Source organism: Protopterus annectens, chromosome 10.part0 (assembly GCF_019279795.1).
Source record: "Protopterus annectens isolate FY-2018-M chromosome 10.part0, PAN1.0, whole genome shotgun sequence".
Taxonomy (NCBI): domain Eukaryota; kingdom Metazoa; phylum Chordata; order Ceratodontiformes; family Protopteridae; genus Protopterus; species Protopterus annectens.
Genome location: NC_056744.1, coordinates 108020361 through 108039655, shown reverse-complemented (window position 1 = coordinate 108039655; position 19295 = coordinate 108020361). Strand labels below are relative to the sequence as shown.

The following is a 19295-nucleotide window of genomic DNA, read 5'->3' as shown; positions in this document are numbered from 1 at the left end:
AATTAGTTGGAGTTACAGTGGTAGTATATACCAGAGCAGGTTTTATATTGAGAACTGCCTAACTTCAGTACCTGTAAAGCTGAGATCTCACTAGGTACTGAGTTTCAGTGCAGAGGTGCACAGATAGTGAATGTTATACTTCCTACACCTCTGTGGGTTCCTGGCACAAACTCTACGAGGTGGTCAGATGTTCTAAGCTACCTATGTGAATACTATAGTGTGTTAATCTTTATTCAGTGCCATTTTGTATTGTGCAAATAAATACCGAGTACATCTAGGTCACTTCTCAATGAATGTGACAGGAAGCTAGAACAGCAGCATAAAGAAGTTGAAGAGATGATGTCCCTTTTAAACCAAAGTCACACCGGGAGAAGGGGGGGTTTATATTACAACCATGAAAAGTCAGTTCAGCGAACTGCTTTTACATCAAAAATGCCGTTCGTTGAACTCGCTCTTGTGGGGGGCTGCTCCCCCACACCCCCCGCTAATTATATATACCAACTCCAAGATCACACTACAGTGGGGAAAGGGCAGATTTTCTGAAATTCACTGTACCGCAATCTCACTATAACAGTTCACTGAACAGCATTTTCTGTGTAAAATTCCATTTGCTAAGCTGACTTTTTGTGGTTATAATACAGACCTGAAGGGGGGGGTTCACATCCTTAAGCTCCCAAGGTGGAGCTCTTCAACCTTCAAATAATGTTACTCATGTAAACTACCTCCAAGGGAGGACTTATGCTGGGGAAGGGGTTTCATCTCTATGACCTGAGTCGTAATGAGAAGGGAATAAAACAAGCTAAATGGTTCCCATGAAAAGTACTTATCTTCATTTTACTATCAAAATAAGGACTCACTGATTTAGAATTTTAGTTGCTATGTTGAGTATATTAAAGTATTTCATATATAGTATAATAGTTTCCTGCAATATTTACAGGTACAGGCAAGTTAATACATATTTTTTCTCCTTAAATGTTAGGATGTCTGGTATTTTTCACAGACATAAATATCCAAATCAGGACTGTTATGCAAGAAGAAGAACAAACAGTAACCTTAATGCTACTTGTAAACTTTGCTGCCTGCGGGAGGAAGTAGCCAATCTGTCAAAGTGAATTAGGAACCTCATCTTCCAGGAGTATTGGAAACAATGGTAAATTATAATTCTTTTCTGATTATGAAAGCAAGACAACTTTTTCTTCTTTTTAACTTGCATAGAAAGCAAATGCTTTGTTTGTTTGAAAGATAATTTGGCTGGCAATAGTGTTTGAAAGTCAAGTTCTGAACCATGAGTGCTTCCAGGTACGTGTTAAATGAAATATGTCAAAGGATGTCCTGCGGCAACATTTCAGATTTTTATATCCTCCAGCCTATCAGATATCTGTTTTCATCTTCAGAGAGATGATCTTGGAGTATGATCTGTGTTTATTGCAGCTTGTTATCAGAGGAATGAAGTAACCACAAAGCACAGTAAGTCAACATAAGTGCAACCAAACAAACAAAAAAAGTCAATGAAGACCAAAAGCAACCTATACAAAGACTTTATTCAATGGATTAATCATGTTCATCTCTCTTCAAACATGGAGATTTCATTAGAATTGAGGCTGACTTCAAACACTTCTGATGAAGTCTCCATGTTTGAAGAGAGACAAAAGCACTTAACTGACTGAATAGAGGCATGAAGTGCTATGCCATGTTATTTTGACATGATTTCCCACTCAGCATTACTGTATGACAACAAGCCAAAGCACTGGGAACTTCAGGGGATGCTGGAAAGGGTTATATGTTTTTGTGCCCCATCTGACTCTAGATTTTAACATCTAAGTAAGAGGAAAACTAGGACACTGAACCAGAATTAATACGAGTTGTTTCAAATTTTTGATACAGATAATGTAGATGCCCTTGGGAGGTCTAAGAAAACAGCTCTTTCTGCATTTACCTTTATTGATTTTTCTCTATCATTTGTTTTCCTGATCAATACAATATCAGTGTCATACAGTTAGAGCTGTCACCTTTTTAAATGCCCAAAGTGTCGTTTTGTTTATGGAAACACAAGATTTTGCATGACCAACTATAACTGAAGGGAGAGGTGGCAGGAGTTTTTGTCCTAACGGACACATCAGCTGCTTTCCTAAGATGCAGTTAATACTACACTGCCTACATACAGAACAGCTTTTAAGTTATTTTCCCTGAAGAGCTGAAAATAATTCAAGGGCTTCCTTACAGTGGTCTAAGAAAAGCACCAGTACAGCATAGAAAAATGGCATGTCAATATAAGTGCGCTGGTCAATATTTCCAAGGAAACATAATTGTGTTACTAATGGCGTATGTTACTAAAGTGGAAAACTAACCTGATGCAACTTCAAACTGCAAACAGAAAGTCACACATTTTCTTAAGATGGTTACACCTATCTGTCTTTCTTTTTTCCTCCAAATTACTCATTTTTAAATCTTTTAAAGCTGCTATTCTAGAAACAGTTTTGTCTACAAAAGCTTCCCTACTACCTGTCCTGAAAATGTGTCTGCAAGGAAGGGGTGACATAAGCTAATTATAACCATTTCCAAGTAAAATTACTATAGATTTCACACTAAATATTTAGTAAAAACTAAATGAAAACTCCAGCCAAGCTAGAACTTCCACTGAGTGACCTTTCAAACCTCTTGTGTCAAAGGCATATGGGATACATGCAAATGACCCTTAAGAACATCAAGTATTTCCACTATATGGTGGTTCTAAATGCCCATGACATTTCTTTTTAAGTCACTTCAATGGACAATTTCAAGCCAGTACAGCCAAACCACACTAGTTGTGAATATGCATATTTCAGGCTTGTTATAACTTCATCAGCACAACACAAGCAGAGTCTTCGACTAAATATAAGAAACACAGGGCTGTTATACCAATGAGGTAATTTCCCTGGGTGTCTGACTTCCCAAATGATACTATTATACATTTCTTGGCATTGAGGCATAAGCTGTGGCTTTGGCACCAGTCATTTGACTATGTTAGTCCTGCATGATGTTAGTGATGTTCGGGGATTCTATGACTGATCCTAGTTTGCAATCATCTGCAAACTTGGTCAACCAGAGGCCCCTGACTTCCGAGAAGTACAATGTGAAAAAGAAGCAGACTCAGCACAGAGCCCTGAAGTACTCCATTAATGACCAATCTCTCCCTATCCTAAATTCCTGGGACCTATCTGAGAGCCAGCTGGCTATCCAGAGCATAACATGGGGGTTCATGTCTATACTCATGGGTTTGTTTACAATGCCCGAGTGGGGTACTATATCAAATGCCTTAGCCAGGTCAAGGTAGGCAGTATGAGTGTTTTGTCTTCATCCTTCTAAAAGAAGTCCACCAGGTTTAGCATGCATGATCTGCATTGGATTGGATCCAGAGTTTGAAGGTTTTCTATGTTCTTATTAATCATCTCAATGTAATTCTTTCCATGGCTTTACATATGAGACTAGTCAAACGTATGGGTCTGTAGTTCCTTGGGTTCACTGATGGCCTGCCCTTGTGCAGAGAGATGAAAGTTGCAGTTCTTCATTTATGTGGCACATCACTTGTTTGGAGCCTATGGCTAAACAGTGACTTCAGTAGTCATGATAGGTTATGTTTCAGGCTATTTAGGAGGCATCCTGGGATGTTATTGGGGCTCACTGATGCAATGTTTTTGGCTTTAGAGACCACATCTAAGACCTGCTTCCTTGTGATAGTGGGGGGGGGTGGGGGTGGTATTTGATGTTATTTCCTTGTGAGTGTTATGGGGAGACAGGGTGGTAAAACTGGAGTTGAACTTAGCCAGTAGATTTGCTACACATTCCAGCTTGATTTAGGTGGCTCCATTTGCAATCAGTTCTGCACATTGCTGTGTGCTGCCTATGAGGATTTGGACATAGCTAAAGAAAGCCTTGTGGTAGTCCTTTGCCTGGAACACTATCTTTACCTCAAATTTCACTTTAGTACACTTAATTTGCCCTCTTAATTGCCTGTTTAGATGGATGATAATGTTTTTATCATGCTGGGAGTAGAGCTTCCTAATGCTGGCTACCACGTTTTTTTCTTTTGTTGTACAATTTGATTATGTCTGGATTCCACCAGTGTCCTTTATTTTCTGAGTTAGTTCCTGGGCTTATTTCTGGTAGGGCCAGATTTTTTTTGCATTTACTGACAGGATTTTTTCAGGGTTTCCACACTAGCACCTCTGTCAGGCAAAGCGATAATGCCACGGATAAAACCTTCAGTGAACATTTGTTTATTTAGCAGATTCCAACAGTTGCAGAACCACCAGCACTAACACAAAACACATAAACGTCTTAAAGTCTCCGTTTTCATTTGATACACTTCATCAGATGTGGGCCATCCGTAAATGATTCAGTTTATATGTATAAATTGAATCATTTACAGATGGCCCACATCTGATAAAGTGTATCAAATGAAAGCAGAGACCTTAAGACGTTTATGTGTTTTGTGTTAGTGCTGATGGTTCTGCAACTGCTGGAATCTGCTAAATAAACGAGTGTTCACTGAAGATTTTTTCCGTGGCTTTATTGCTTTGCCTGACAGAGGTGCTAGTGTGGATTACTGGTGTTTGTGCTTTGGTACTTGGTTGCTTGCTGTTTTTGGGAATTACCTATTTTTTCAGGGTTTCTTTGAACATTTCTGAAAAGGCAGATGTGTTCTCAGGGTTTGGACAGGGTACCTGAAATGTTGACAGGTTATCACTTAGTAGTAGGAAGTTTGCCTTCAAATAGTTTCTAAATGTTATAGGGATAGCCGGAGTCATAGAACTGATTTTTATTATGAAAGAAACAGATCTGTACTCTGACATTACTGAAACGATACTACACTTTGTGTGTGTGTGTGTGTGTGGGGGGGATATACAGCATTCTCCCATGTTTGTGAGCACCAGGTTGAGTATGGGCTATCTGCTCCAAGGTGTTTGTGTATATAAAGCCCAGGAATCTCTGGGCCTGTAAGTTTGAGGGTCACATCAGTGTCCCAGTTTATGGTGGGACAGTTGAAGTCACCCATGAATATGGTATTGGGTTGAATGGTGAGGGCCTTTAGTAAGTCCAAGAACAAGTTATACGTTTCTTGGTTCATACAGGGTGACCTATAGCTTGCAAAGATTTGATATGGGAGTTTTTCTATGGAAATCTAGACAAAGAGAAGCTGAAACACATCATCCTGTTTGACTAGTCATGAGGTGAGTTTGTCACTGATTAGACTGAAACACCTCCATCTGTGTTCCCTGTCTGCACAGTAGCTGGCCTGAATGTGTAGAAGGCATTGCAGTCCTTCACTGCTAGGTTGCTCTATGTGGCTTTAAACCATGTCTCAGTAACGGCAAAGATGTCCTCATTCTTCAAGGAGAAGAGTGCCTGGAGGGTGCGTAGTTTCTTATTTAGATTATTGGCACTGAACAGTGACACCTTTAGATTCCCTTCAGTTCTTTTTGATATGATGGACAGTTTATCAGTTTGGCATTGCCTAAAAAAGACAGCATGGTGAGACAATACTTTAGCTAACATTTGAAAGCCTAGAGAAGCAGATGTAGACCATCCTAGGCAAAGCAACACAGTCTGTCGACCATATCCTCCCATGCTAACAAATATTACAGCCCCCCTTAGAATGACACCAGAAACTAAGTTGATTATTAAAGTCAACAGGTTTTGTTCATATTGTGTCATCATCCTTTTTGAAGGTAGAATGCTGCTCAGTGCTACGCACATACTAGTCTGTGACACACAGTCCAAGAGCTCTATAATATCTCTCTCTATATATTCCAGGGAGTTATGTCTCAGGTCATTTCACCCATTTTGACCATGACTGAGTCATACTGGCACTTCTGGTCTTGTGATTTGAGTGCATGGGTGACTGACCGTGATTTTCTCCTTATTCAGTTTGATAAGCAGGATATCTGTATATATCACAATGGAGTCTCCTATTATTAAAATATTGGGTAGTGTGTTGGCTTGCTTTATGGACTTTGTAATTGAGGCTTCAAAGGGTGTAGTTGTATGTGTTGTGTTAGGTGAAGTTTCAGTGGAGTGTTTTTGCTGTTTCTGTGGATTCATTTTTATAAGATGAATACCTAGGAAGTCTTTGGGGTTTAGAAAGTTTGCTTTTTAAGTGTATCAGCATAACTGTTTATGTGTTGGATCAGTACTATGTATGGTGGGTGTAATGCTTATGTTACCAACAAGCTAATTGTTATGTCTTGCTCCCAGTGACATTTTGTAATTATATCTCTCACATACTGTATCCATTTCTCAAATAAAATTTGGTTCTGAATAAACATGAGGCAATTTCTACATTGTCTCAAGAAGCCCATATCTACTAAACTCATCCAAGGAGTCGAGGCTTTTTTACGTTAGCTACAAAGGGGTATTACAGCAGGCTAACTTGGGTACTGTGAGGGTAGAAACACCCAGGTTATGCATAACTAAAATCATGGGGCAGTGCTCCTCAGCTTGCAAACAAGTTATTTGCACAACTGAGTACTGGTTAAAGTTACAATGGTAGTTTCATGAGGACAATTTAGTTTCTAAGTTACCATGTCTATATAAGGCACTGCATAAACACCAGTGCATGGCAAGCAGTGGAAGTTATTAACTCAAATAAAAGTAACTAAATCAACTAAAAAGATCTGTCCAATGAAATGATCTCACTTTAACCCACCATGTGTGTTTTCCAATTTGGACAGATCAAACTTCCTTTCTACTGCCACTAGAATGGCACTCACAGTCTTATTAATATAAAAACACACCGTAAACAGCCAAATGTGAAAGGGTATCAGTAACAAATCAAAAAAGTAGATACAAGTAATTACATGGTGATTCTAAGAAATACGAGCCAGCAATGAAGAGCACACACTTCAAACCAATCTCAAAGCACACCAGCAGCAGATGAACCAAGGAAAGCAACCACACTTTACAGTGATGCAAAGCAAAAAAAATATGCAGTAAAATAATTTGAAACTACAGTAGCAGCCTTCAGAAATAGTTCAGAAAAAGGTAATATTTCAATTTAACTCATTCACTCCACTGGAACTCAGGAAGTTTGCACTGTAATTTCCAATGGGCGGAACCTAAGGCTTTTGACAGATTCAGTGATGTCCTCACAGTTCAACAAATATATCTCTAGAACCATAGGGATTATGGAAGAAGTATAAATGGCAAACCCTTCAGCACAAACTATTTTTAGTGGTATTATTCTTTATGTTCTAGGACTTAAACTAAACTTTTTTAAGTCACAGTAAACACAGTAACTATTGCATTTGTAATATTTTGTAAACAACTTAAAATATCTCAACAACCACTCAAGTTACATACATACCGTTAGTAGCATTTTATTCATCTAGCTGACAGCTTTCATATGAGGCTCTGTCTATGTTAGCTGGTTGTTGAGATATTTAGAAAAACTGAAAATTATATCTATATAAATTAATATCATAAAAACAACAGCTAATATCTATCTATCTGCACTAGACAGAGGTCAAATATTAATGCAGTTGAGTTTGAATTTGTTTAAGCTTTAAGATGGAATCTTTTAAAACCTTGTACATAGCATTATTTTGGAATTATTGATGCAAATATGAACAAGCAATATTTGACGCCTAGAGGTGTCAGTAGGAGTTAACTGCAGATGCACTTAGAGGCATCACTCAGATGTAATGAGTTAACTATTTATCTTAGCCTGGATGGCACCAGATGCAAGCCAAGCATTCTGAGAACACAGGCATGGGTGCCAAGGATCAGAGCTCTGGGGAACTGAGCCAAGTGATACTCAAACACAATGAATAGGAACACTCAAAGAAAATGGATTAAACCAACTAAAAAGCTCTCACGTCAATGAGACAACCTTACTTTAAAGCTCCCTGTGTGTTTCCCAATTTTGACAAACTATGCTACCTTTTTACCGCCACCAGAATTCCAACCCCCGTTTTCTTAATGTAAAAATGCATTTTAGTTAGCCAAACATGAAAAGATGCGAACTAGCTACAACAAGTAATTATGACTTTGCGTCTCCTTATGTATATCCCAACTGAGACAAACCAGGTTACCTTTCTACTGTCACTAGAATTGCAGTATCTCGCTTATTAACATAAAAACACACTTTACTTAGCTAAAAGTGAAAAGATATCGGAAAAAAATCAAGCAACTAGCTACAGTAATTAAAAGTCGACAAGCTAGCAATGAGGGACACAAATTTTAAGGCAATTTCAAAACACATTAACAGTCTAAGGGGAGGTCTTTCCCAGTTTTATCTGTGAGTGCTCAGTAAGATGAGCAGGGAGATAAGACCGGGAATAACTTCCAGGGCAAGGTATATAGAATATGAGGCATGGAGGAGCTTCCAAGTCTAGATATATGTTAGGGGTGGGCAGCTCAAGACCATCCAAGTTTAAAAGCACAAGAAAACATTAGGCGGTTGGGTGGAGAAAAACAAAACTGATTTAAATGGTAAGATAACTGTACTTTAAATGTACTTCCCTGGCTGCAAAATGTAGTCTAAATACTTTGTTTACAAGCTTCCAAGTGTTCCAAGATGGCAAGTCTTCTTAGAAGCATTTGGTGGTTGGTATTTAGAAATACAGAGAGAAAATGAGATAAGAGGTGTTATGGTTTTGTTTGATGTGTCCAAGAGAGATTCAGCAGAAAAAGAGAGAGTAGAGATTAGAGAAAAGAAAAGAGGTAGTGGAGTAAGGAAACCTTGTGTATTAAAGGTATAGAATAGTCAATACTGATTGTCATCTATTTTCAAAGCTGTGGGTAGTTTTGGTATGATTCCATCCATTTTTTCTACAGCTCCATGTTGGTTAACTTTGTGCAGCTACAGATAAGCTAACAGTTTTGCTGAATTTTTTTATTTGTGGCATGTTATTATGTCATCAACACTAATTGCTACATATGGAACTTTTCTCTTCAGGCCTGAACTGAATATTCCCTATGGCCCAATAGTACAACTGAGTCAACAAAATAAAAAAATATTTCATAAGGGAGGAAATGTGTCAAAATAATCAACTGTATTTCACTTTCAGATGATCTAATAATTTCTACATGGTATTATGTGATGAATGCTCAGATATAATGCACACTTATCTCTTCTCTTTACAGTGATTAGACTTGTTATCCTTAATCAGTTTTTAATGACAGCTTTATTTTTTATTTAATTTATTTGCTTTCCTTTACCTTTTCCATTAGAATCTCCTGTGATGCATGGCACCACTGACTGCCAAATGTGAAGATCTCACCACTCTCTCTCTTTCTCTATAAACCATAGTGTATTTCAGTGCCCCTTAGCCATAGTAACTGTCTGCCAAATTATCATTTAGACAAACATGCACAGGGAAGGCTCTTAAAATTCTCCAGTTCCACACAACTTTCTTCCTGGCATGGTAGTACTACCACTGCTCTATATACAGCTAGGAGTAGACACATCAGTTACCCCCACTTTTGACCTAGCCTAATATAAGTTATAACGTGAAGAAATGACATGTTACGGCAGTATACTCAAGAGAGTTGTCTAATTAGAGGTTGATACTACAGCTTGCCTACTTAAAGTGCTAAATAAAACCCTCCTCTTACATAATAAATAACAATTCATAAATAAATAAAAAAAATCCACAAGATTTTAAATGTGAATAAATCAAACTCTGCTTAATCAATAAATACGTCAAAACAGTGCTGATACACATACAATGTGCAGAGGTAAATGATGTACAATGAACAGAAAGCACTAACTAATTTTGCACACACAGTATTTAAAAAAGAAATCTAACTAGATAAATATCCCAGCTGTTCTAACTTAAAGACACACTGTCGTTAACTGCTCTAATCCAGTAAATCTACTATGCAGGTAGATGCAGGTTTACAGCAATATATAGAGATATGCTTCCAATAGTCATCCAAGCAAGGATGACTGACTTCATACTAGATTCATTTTCATATATATTTAAGCTCATCACGTATGTCCCCACAGAAAAGAGTTGTTATTTCTACCTTCAATTTCTACATGTAGTCGGACAGTTTTTTTTTTATTTGAATTCTAACGACTTCTTTCACAGGAGTAATCACATAGCCTTGTTTTAGGAACATTTTAATTGCATTTTACGGCTTTTTTCCTAACTCCAAAACCTTAATAACAACCAATCCAGTCTTTCCAGAGAAACTGAAGAAATTTACACTTTACGTTTCAATTCCAAGTTTCATACAATTTTTTGCCATTGACACTTTTTATTTACAGGAAAAGGTCACTAGGTTACACACATTTCTTATGCTACAAGAATACTGCAAAGTTCACAAATTTAAATATAGCTATATAAATGTGTAACCATTATGCAATAGGGAAAAAAGAAAATAAATCATATTTTAATTATATTTTCTACCTATGAAAGGGATTTCAATTTCAGAAAGCTTACACTAACATAACATAACATAACATAACGTAACACAGCATAAACAAACACAGGGAGATCATAAGTCTGCATGGTCTGCCTCAGTTTTTTTTTCAGATCTATTTTTAATGTCGCTATGTTGACCATCCACCATGTTCCAGTGCCACTTGTCAAAACCCATAGTAAGGTGGACAGAAGACAGGGTTATAGCAGTATGGCACTGTTCTGAGTATAAGAGACACATTTTTACACCTCTGATTCCTACATTTGAAATGCAATGGTATCAATGCAATCCGAAAGCAGCCATGCCCTTCTTTTCACTAATCAAGCTCCAGTTGCCTCAAAGTCTTGTATGTTCTCAATGCCTTTTGTATGTTTCATCTGTCTCACTTCTGCTGCCCATTCTAATACCTCATTTCAGCCATTACCCCCTCCATGAAAAAGTGTTTTAACATCTAAGACCCATAATCCCATAGTCATGCCCCTCCTTCCCACCCTTTTTCTTTCTGTCTGGCTTAAGGCTATCACATAGGCCCTTTAATACCAGTGTACCAATTTTTTGCTCTGTACTATTCTCTAGTAAAACAAAGTTAAGCTCACTATCTTGTTCTCCATAAAATCATGACATTCAACCCTAACTGTACCCTAACTGTTTTCCCCTTTTTTTTAGATTAGAAATTAGCACTTATGACATAGGCAATCATATTTATATACATGAAAACAAACCATACTGACATGCTTTTAGATGCAAACATTATGCATCATTTATAATCTATCCAGTCATTGTCAGTCAAACATTACATACCTCATTCAAATCCTGCCTTCTATTAAACCTCATTCCTCCCCCAAGACATTATTCTGCAACTATTGTTCCCACAACTCCCATTTTTTTCTATGTAGTTTGCTCCTACCCCTTTCTAAAGATCCAAATTCCAGTGGTTTTATCTCTGTTACAATATTTACTACTTCTAGAACAGTTGGTTTGGACATTGATTTGCATTTTTTAGTAATTGTTTTTAGCAGCCACCATAATTAGACAAAGCAAGGTGTTACTATATATAGGCAATTCAGATTTTGTACCATAACTCAACAATCATTTTCTTAGTTATGACAATTTGATCACCCAGTATTTCTGATAGAGAAATTTGTAGGGCAGGGAATTTTTAAAGTCTGGCAACTCATTACACTCCTGAAAATATGTTCCCAGTTGCCTCTTTCTTCCCCATCACATCTCCAACATTTGCTGTCTACCTGAGTAAAAATTCTCTGGAGTCTACTTGGGGTATAAAAATACCTATGTAAACATTTACAATCAAAGATCCTAAATCTTATAGACTTTGTTGCATATATGGAAGTCATATATATTGTGAAGATAGGTGAAGGCTGCCAGCCTAGGCAGATAGAATTTTGTAGATAATTCTGTCATCTGTAAATATTAATATAAGCCACAGGCTTGTTCTCTTAAATGGAAGAAAATGGTGTTAAATGTGGAACTGCAAAAATGTAACAACAGTGCACTCTGCTGTAGGGAAGCTGATAAGTCAAGCATTGTATAATTGTTTTATCACAAAACCCGGAGCCGAGATGTCTGGATGAAGGAATTCCGGCTATTGTTTTGAGACCAGAGTTAATTGCTAGAATTTGCATGGATAATGTATTTTATTATTCTGGCTTCTTAACCAGGTGCAAGATCAAAAGGGCTGTTATACTCTGAGCTTCTTTTAGCCCAGGAATCAGAAAATAATGATGTAATCTGAAATGAGTCAGTCGTACTGTGTTATCAATTTTAGGACAGAGAGACTCAGAACATTTTGCATTTGTTTTAGAATATCCAACATCACCAGCACTCTGCCTATGCTCTATATATAAGTTTATTTTAGAACTGTGTTTTCTCTTAGATATAGCTAGGAAATAGGAAGATTAAATTATTTTTTTTTTCTATATTGATGTCAGAAACTTTCTACTGTATTATTTTAAGTATTTCTCTGTGATCTCTGAACTCTTGACTAGAACTGTGTAGTAAGAAGTATTGTCTTGTGTTTTTATTATTTATTATTAAATATTTTTAAACCTTTCAACTGTGGCTGTTTTGTGTGAGATAATTTAAGCTCTAGAGTACATTGTATATATATATATATATATATATATATATATATATATATATATATATGGATCTAGTTTGCTCAAATGAGCAAACGTCTGAATCCATAATAACCGAACACACTTTAACAAAAGAGCTTTTATCGAAAAAGCGCTTTTGTTAAAGCATGTTACAAAAAAAAACACTATATTTACAGTTTAGCAGGGGGCTCTGCCCCCCTGCACCCCCCCATGTGGGGGGCTATGCCCCCCACCCCCCCTACTTTAACATTCTCCCTCTGAGACCACACTACAGTGGGGAAAAGGGAAATCTCCCTTACCCGCACGGTAGTACAGCCTCGGTAACAGGCATACTTATGCAAAAGTGTTTCTTTGGTGAAAAGCACTTTCGCGTAAGTATGCCCAGCTGTTTGGGTTTCAGTCATTTGCTCATCTGAGCAAACATCCAGAACCTATATATATATATATATATATATATATATATATATATATATATAGTAATACTGTACAAAGCCACTCCAAATAAATATTGACTGTTCAGTTACACTTACCATCTGGATAATAATATTGCACAGCAGAATTGGACACCCTTTGATAAGGGCTTTTTTAGTAGCTGATAAATATTATTGGGTGGAGGCAGTGATTTCTACCTTATAGTCTGAGCAGAAAGGGGGCACAGATGGAGAATCTGTGCCAGCCTTCCCCAGGAGTGCCTGTGTGGTTGTATATAACACTGATCTTAAAGTGTGTGTGTGTCAGCTACTTGGGCAGGGACATGAAGCACTGGTTGGACAGAGAGGGTGCTGGAGGTTTTAGCTTACCCACTAGGCTGAGATCCGGACCCTATAGCTATGCCAGTGGGGAGTCTTATTGGGGATCTGGAGAGAAAGAGAGAAACCAGCCCCAGACTGACTGTGCTCTCTGTGTGCTCTTAAGGGAAATTGTACTTTACTGTGTGTGTATATTTGTTATCCTTCCCTATGTGGACGCCCTTCACTGGTGTTAGTGGTGAGGACTTAGACTCATTCATTGCTGGGCCAGTGCACGGGCATCACACATATATCCTGCCATTGTTTCTTTGTGAATTTCTTATCCAGTCTCTCTTCCCAGTCCTTTCTAAACTCATATGATTGTTTTTTATAGTTATCATGCAATATTTTATATGCTCTACTAACTATCCCTTTTTAACTGCAGGTTCTGTTCTAGATTCTATTAAAAACTGCACTAGTGCTGGTCTTTAAGTAGGATTCCCCCTATTTCTCTCTGCCTATACTCTGATATCAATCTTTGATAGGGAAGGCACTCTCTAGCCTAAAGTCCAAATCAATTCTTGGCATCTTCCCATTCTATTACCTTTCCCTCTTTAATTATTTGCTTCCAATGACTTGGCTGCTTTTTCAGTTTTCTCCAGTAAATTCCAGCACCCTCTTGCCTATTGTCTGTATCCCTAATTGCAGTCATCCCTATTGTCAGAATATCACTTCTCCATTCCCATGCTGGCTTAGTTCTTAGAATACTTTCTGATACATTATAGATATAATATTCTGCATGGTTATTGTTGTTTTCCTTAAAGATCTGCACCCAAAATTCTAGTCTCTCCTTGTTTCTTGAGCTTAACCCCTGTTTCATCATCATCCCTTTGCACTTTGAATTATAGCTTTCTGCTTGTGCTTTGTACAGGAGCCTTAACTGTATAGCTCTGAAATAACACTTCAAATCGGGTAATCCCAAACCACCTTGTTCTACTGGAATGATCAGCTTGTCCCACATGGACTCTTGCCATCTTCCCCTTCCAGATAAAGTCCTTCAACTCTTTAATAATTGCTATCCACAACTTCTCCTCTGGATGATAAAAATATGCCTGACCTGTGTATAAAACTCAAGTGGCTAAAAACATTTTAATTGCATGCATCTTGCTATCCATATCCATAAAACAGAGTTTCTGATTTCTCAGTTTTTATATTATCTTTTGCTTTGTCTCTTCCCACATATCCTTAGCTGCCATAACAGAATAATTTTAATCCATACTCTGAAGTCCCCGTAAATATGGGTATTCCTAAACCAATTCATGTGTGGGTACACAGTTTACAGCTACTGCCTTTGTTTTAGCTTCATTAAGTTTGTATCCTGGAAAGACTTCAAATGGACTCTAAATGCTCCACGACACTGAAATCCCCTTTTCTGGTTTTACCAGGTATAAAATAATATCATCTGCAAATAAAGCCAGATTTTGCTGACTACCATATCAATTATGTTCTTGAATTTCTGAGTCCCTTATTTTCTTTGCCAATGGTTCTAAATATAATGAAAATAACAAAGGGGAAAGAGGATGTCCCAGCCTAGTTCCTCTGCTTTAACATCTGATTTGAGGGGTGCATCTCCTACATGGTAAATGAAAGTGTTTTAACTATGGTAAGTGAAACTGTTTTGTTTACCAAAAGGAGCTATACTACATATTTTTTAACATTTAATTTGAGGCCGTTGCCCTTGCACCAGTTGTTAAGATGGTCTAGCACAAGTTGGAGCAATTGTGAGGCATTTGAAGATTGAATAACAACACCCAATTGACAGCTGTCTGTGAATATAGTTAAACACAGGCCAGAAGTGCTGGCCTGAAGGACTGAGAAATATATGCTAAATAGGAGAGGAACCAAAACTGAGTTCAGTGGTACACCACTGGTGACTTTGAAACTTACTTCTCTACAAGTGCAATATTTGCAGCAAAAGATTTTCACAAAACAGTCAGATTCTTTCAATTTTTTTAATAGCAAGTTAGCAAGTGTAGTTGATTTAATTCATAACCCTTTATAGAAAGTTTTAGAATGGTTTTAAAGATCAAGTAAATAGGTCTTAGTGGCAAAAGTTCATAATTTTCCTTTATGGAGGGTCTATGCATACATCCTTCTCTAATTCTGCTCCTTCCCTTTAAAATATTCTTCAAGGTGTAATGTATTTACACACATTGTAAATAATAATAATAATAATAATAATAATAATAATAATAGGTGGAGATTTCAATATCATTCTAAATTCTGAACTGGAAAATCCAGTCTCTAGATCTCAAATTATACTAGTTTACATTCTATATTTCTCACTTTACTTTACTTTTCTCACTTGACTTACAGTATTATCTAGGACCCACTCAGACAAGGTTCACATTTTTTGTTTTAAATATAAAAAACAATCCAGACATGATTTCATACTCTCTATTTAAAGTTATTTTGCTGCAGCTACTAACAGTGGCATGGTTCCTGTTCTCTTGTCAGACTGTTCCCTCTTATTAGCTTTATTCAACCCTTACATTTCTACCACAGCAATCTATAAAAAAATTAATAACAACATTTTTTGTATGAGAACTCCTGTAACCTATCTTATATTCTATGGAAGAATAACAGAAAAATATTAGCATCATTCTACACCATTTATTTGCAAATATACCACCCTTCCCTAACATTTCCACAAAAGCCTGAGCTGCAGACTGTACATGGGTCCCTTGCTGTACTTGGGTCCCCTGGGCCACAGTCAGGGCTTGGTGTCTCTCTCTATACCACTACTTTCCACAGTTTTTTGATTATCAGTTGCCTCTAACATAGGATACATGTTCGCTCATCTTGATTAAATCCTATATCATGGACTTAACGTCCCTAACTTCATTTCACTCTTTCAGACTGAGGTCCCACTGCTACTAAATGAAAGTACAATGCAGATCTCTCTGTTTCCAGTTGTTGAACAGTTCTAGGTTACAATCTAACTCTACTTGCAGCCTTGGTCTCTCCGCATGACATTCTAGGGTTGAATGTTATTATAAATACATCTACGAGGTCAAAGAAAGTGTTTATTACTGATTTCTTAATTTCTTGTTCTCAGTTATCTACAGAAACCTAGTGGCTAGATTTTGCAGGTCACTTACTCAATTTAGTTTCTACGGGATAAACTGAGAAAATTTTGGTTTCTAAAACTCACTGGATATATTTCACATTAACTGTTTATTGCAGCATGGATTTTATATTAGAAAAATGTAATACTACCATGAAATCAAGCAATCCAGATGAATATCTTCCATACAGCATAGCTGACTCCATTAAAATGAAGTAGTCCTGTTTCTCTAATATGTATTAACATACATGTTTTCAGCTTGAAACATAGTGATATGTTTAGCATGAGTGTACCTATACTCACTGATAGTGGCAAACTACTAAAAATGTTTTTTTTCCCCTGACATGTTGTCTGTTATTTGCTTCTTCACTAGAAACTGCTGTATGATCTAAACTTATCAAAATCTCAACTGTAACTATTCTGTTTAGCTTTTATGGTGACTAAAAATCATTCTAAGTTTTCAGAATCAATATCTTCATTATCCCTTAACTTATAGGAATGGTTGTTGCATTTATGTGAAGCAATACAGTTTGAAAATGTTAGTGACAGCTAACAACTTTACAAGAGGAGACAGCTGCACTGGGTGGTAATTGCTGTCTTTACAGTTTGTATCTGTATTTACTTTGTAAATTATTTTTCTTTTTCAGTATTTATAATTTTAAAATGTAAAAAAAAATGTGTGAAGCAATACTATGCCTCCACGAAGAAGTCCACAACATGAATTGACTAGTTTAAAGAAACATCAAAGCTCACTGTTAGGAGGAATCAGTGACCTTCTCCCTCTGGAACACTAAAACAGGGCTACTTACACTTAGTCTTAGGTTTTCATAGCCTGCAGGCTGAGAAGATGACAACCAGAAAGATGTTCTTCCTAAAGACAGATTTAATGGAAAAAGATAAGGTGGGCCTGATATGAAGAAGAATTCTGCCATAAAGTTCAGATTACCAGAGATGGCTAAGCTCTTAAATATGTATTTAAAAGCAGAACCCCAAATAGTAACTGCTTTGCTAATGTATCCTTTACCAGAGGTTTAATTTCTACCATGTAATAGAAAAAAAACAAGGTCAAACAATATACAATAAACTAGAATAGATCAGGCCCCCTTATGTCTAAGATTAGTCAAAGAGTCCTCTATCAATGAAGAAATAAGGACTTTCCAAGGAATTAACCACTATAAACAAAAACAAATGTAAAAGTAACATTACTGCACTAAGCAAACTCTAAAAACCTGAAAACAATGCACCAAGGAATATGCGAGTGAAAACCAACCACCAGAAAATGTTATATTTTAAAATTTTAATAAAAAGTTATATTTGCTATGTGACTTTTAATTAATGTTTTGAGTGTATTTACCATCAGATTGACTGTTTCAATGGATGTGAACATTCATTAAGGAAGCCATGATGAGAGTCAGCATTTAAATGTGTAACATACATATGAACATTTAGTTCTGATGAAGTCTCTGTTAGAATTTTTACTTCGGATGAAAGTGCTTAACTTTTTATTAAAATGTAATCAATTGCTGTAGTCAAAATTATAGATATGAGTCTATGATTGGTCAAATAATCATGGATCAAGGTAGAAACAAAGATTAAGGTATATCCCACCACCAAATAGGAGAAGCCTTCTACCTGGTGGTGTAAGCTGAGTAGATCAAGGGGTTTTCAGCAACTCTAATAAAAGGAGACATAAGTGGATAAATAAAAGAGATAAAATGCATTCCAAGACTCCTTGGGCCAGAAAAAGGAGATTATGACAAGCCTGTGATCTCTAAGATAACCTTTATCAAAAGACTCTGATGTCAAAGTGTTGGAAGATAAAAAAGGAATAAAAGTCTTCTCTTTCTCTCTGCTCTTCCAAAGGAAAGCACATTGGGAAAAACTTTGTTTTACTTGTCAGTGAAGAAATCCACTTTTAGTAGTCCTTGGCACCCAAACAAGACTGTACTTCTTCTTGGCGAACCCTAACTTCAAGAATAATTTGACCTTTGACTAGGTAGTTTGTTTTTCTACAATATGGGCTACCACCAAAGATGTTGGAGATACTAACATCCAGTTCCAGAATGAATTAACAGAGGGAGAAGGATCTCACCATGTCCAATTGTTCATTACCATACTGACAAAAACTGTGTCACATGATCAGAGGAGGATGTGAAAACAGATTAACTCATTCTCACAGCCGAAACTAGTAGACAATGAACATCAGTTTAAGAGAATTAATATGCAATGTTCTTTGTAAATGACATCAGGAGCCCTATGCACTGAAGGACCTATCTGGACAGCATGCTATAACTGCAAACATCAGTTGTGTGAATTTCACATGACAGCAACTGCTAAAAGTTCAAAGTAGAATTAAAAACCTGACATTTTTGTGGTGGAACAAAGCCCTTCAAATCCCCATGCAAGATGCTAGGTCCATGAATGCTTGATACTGAAAATGCTCACCTTTGTGCTGTTTAAACAGTACAGCATCTCTGTGTTGTTTAAATCTTGGAGAAAGGGGAATTTCCCTTGATCTGATTTCATGTTTACAGAGGGCATTTTTGCAATGATTGTTGGCCATGGAGTCATCCATCTTAATCTAATTATACTAACACTGAGGACGGGCCTATGCCTTCATAGAACGTTCCACAGTTATGATGCAACTCTAACATGTACAAAAGGAACTTTCAGGTAAAAAAGAGAGGATTACTTCCAGATTTAGATGAAAGTTCCATTAAACAAGGGGCAGTTGTTAAATTCTGTACCATGCAGATTGAAAATATTATAACTCTGTACTCTTCTCTCTGCGTAAGCTCACTATAAAATAAAGATGAGCAATTGTACAAAACAGGCTAAGTAATATAAGCTATGAAAAGTCCAAGATGACATAGAAGCATGCAAGTTCAGCCTTGCTGACAGCCCTTCTCTATTAGA

General features: G+C 36.9%; 1 protein-coding gene and 1 long non-coding RNA gene across 3 annotated transcripts in view; one reads left to right on the top strand and one right to left on the bottom strand.

Annotated features, from left to right (window-relative positions):
- The window catches only part of AATK (apoptosis associated tyrosine kinase), a 2480061-nt gene that overhangs the window by 1861689 nt on the left and 599077 nt on the right, over nt 1-19295 (bottom strand). The window lies entirely within an intron of this gene.
- Nucleotides 1-19295, top strand: part of LOC122812986 — a 560793-nt gene that overhangs the window by 35139 nt on the left and 506359 nt on the right. Inside the window, exon 2 of the long non-coding RNA XR_006366615.1 lies at nt 980-1150. This is a non-coding gene — a long non-coding RNA (uncharacterized LOC122812986). The remainder of the gene's footprint in view (nt 1-979; nt 1151-19295) is intronic.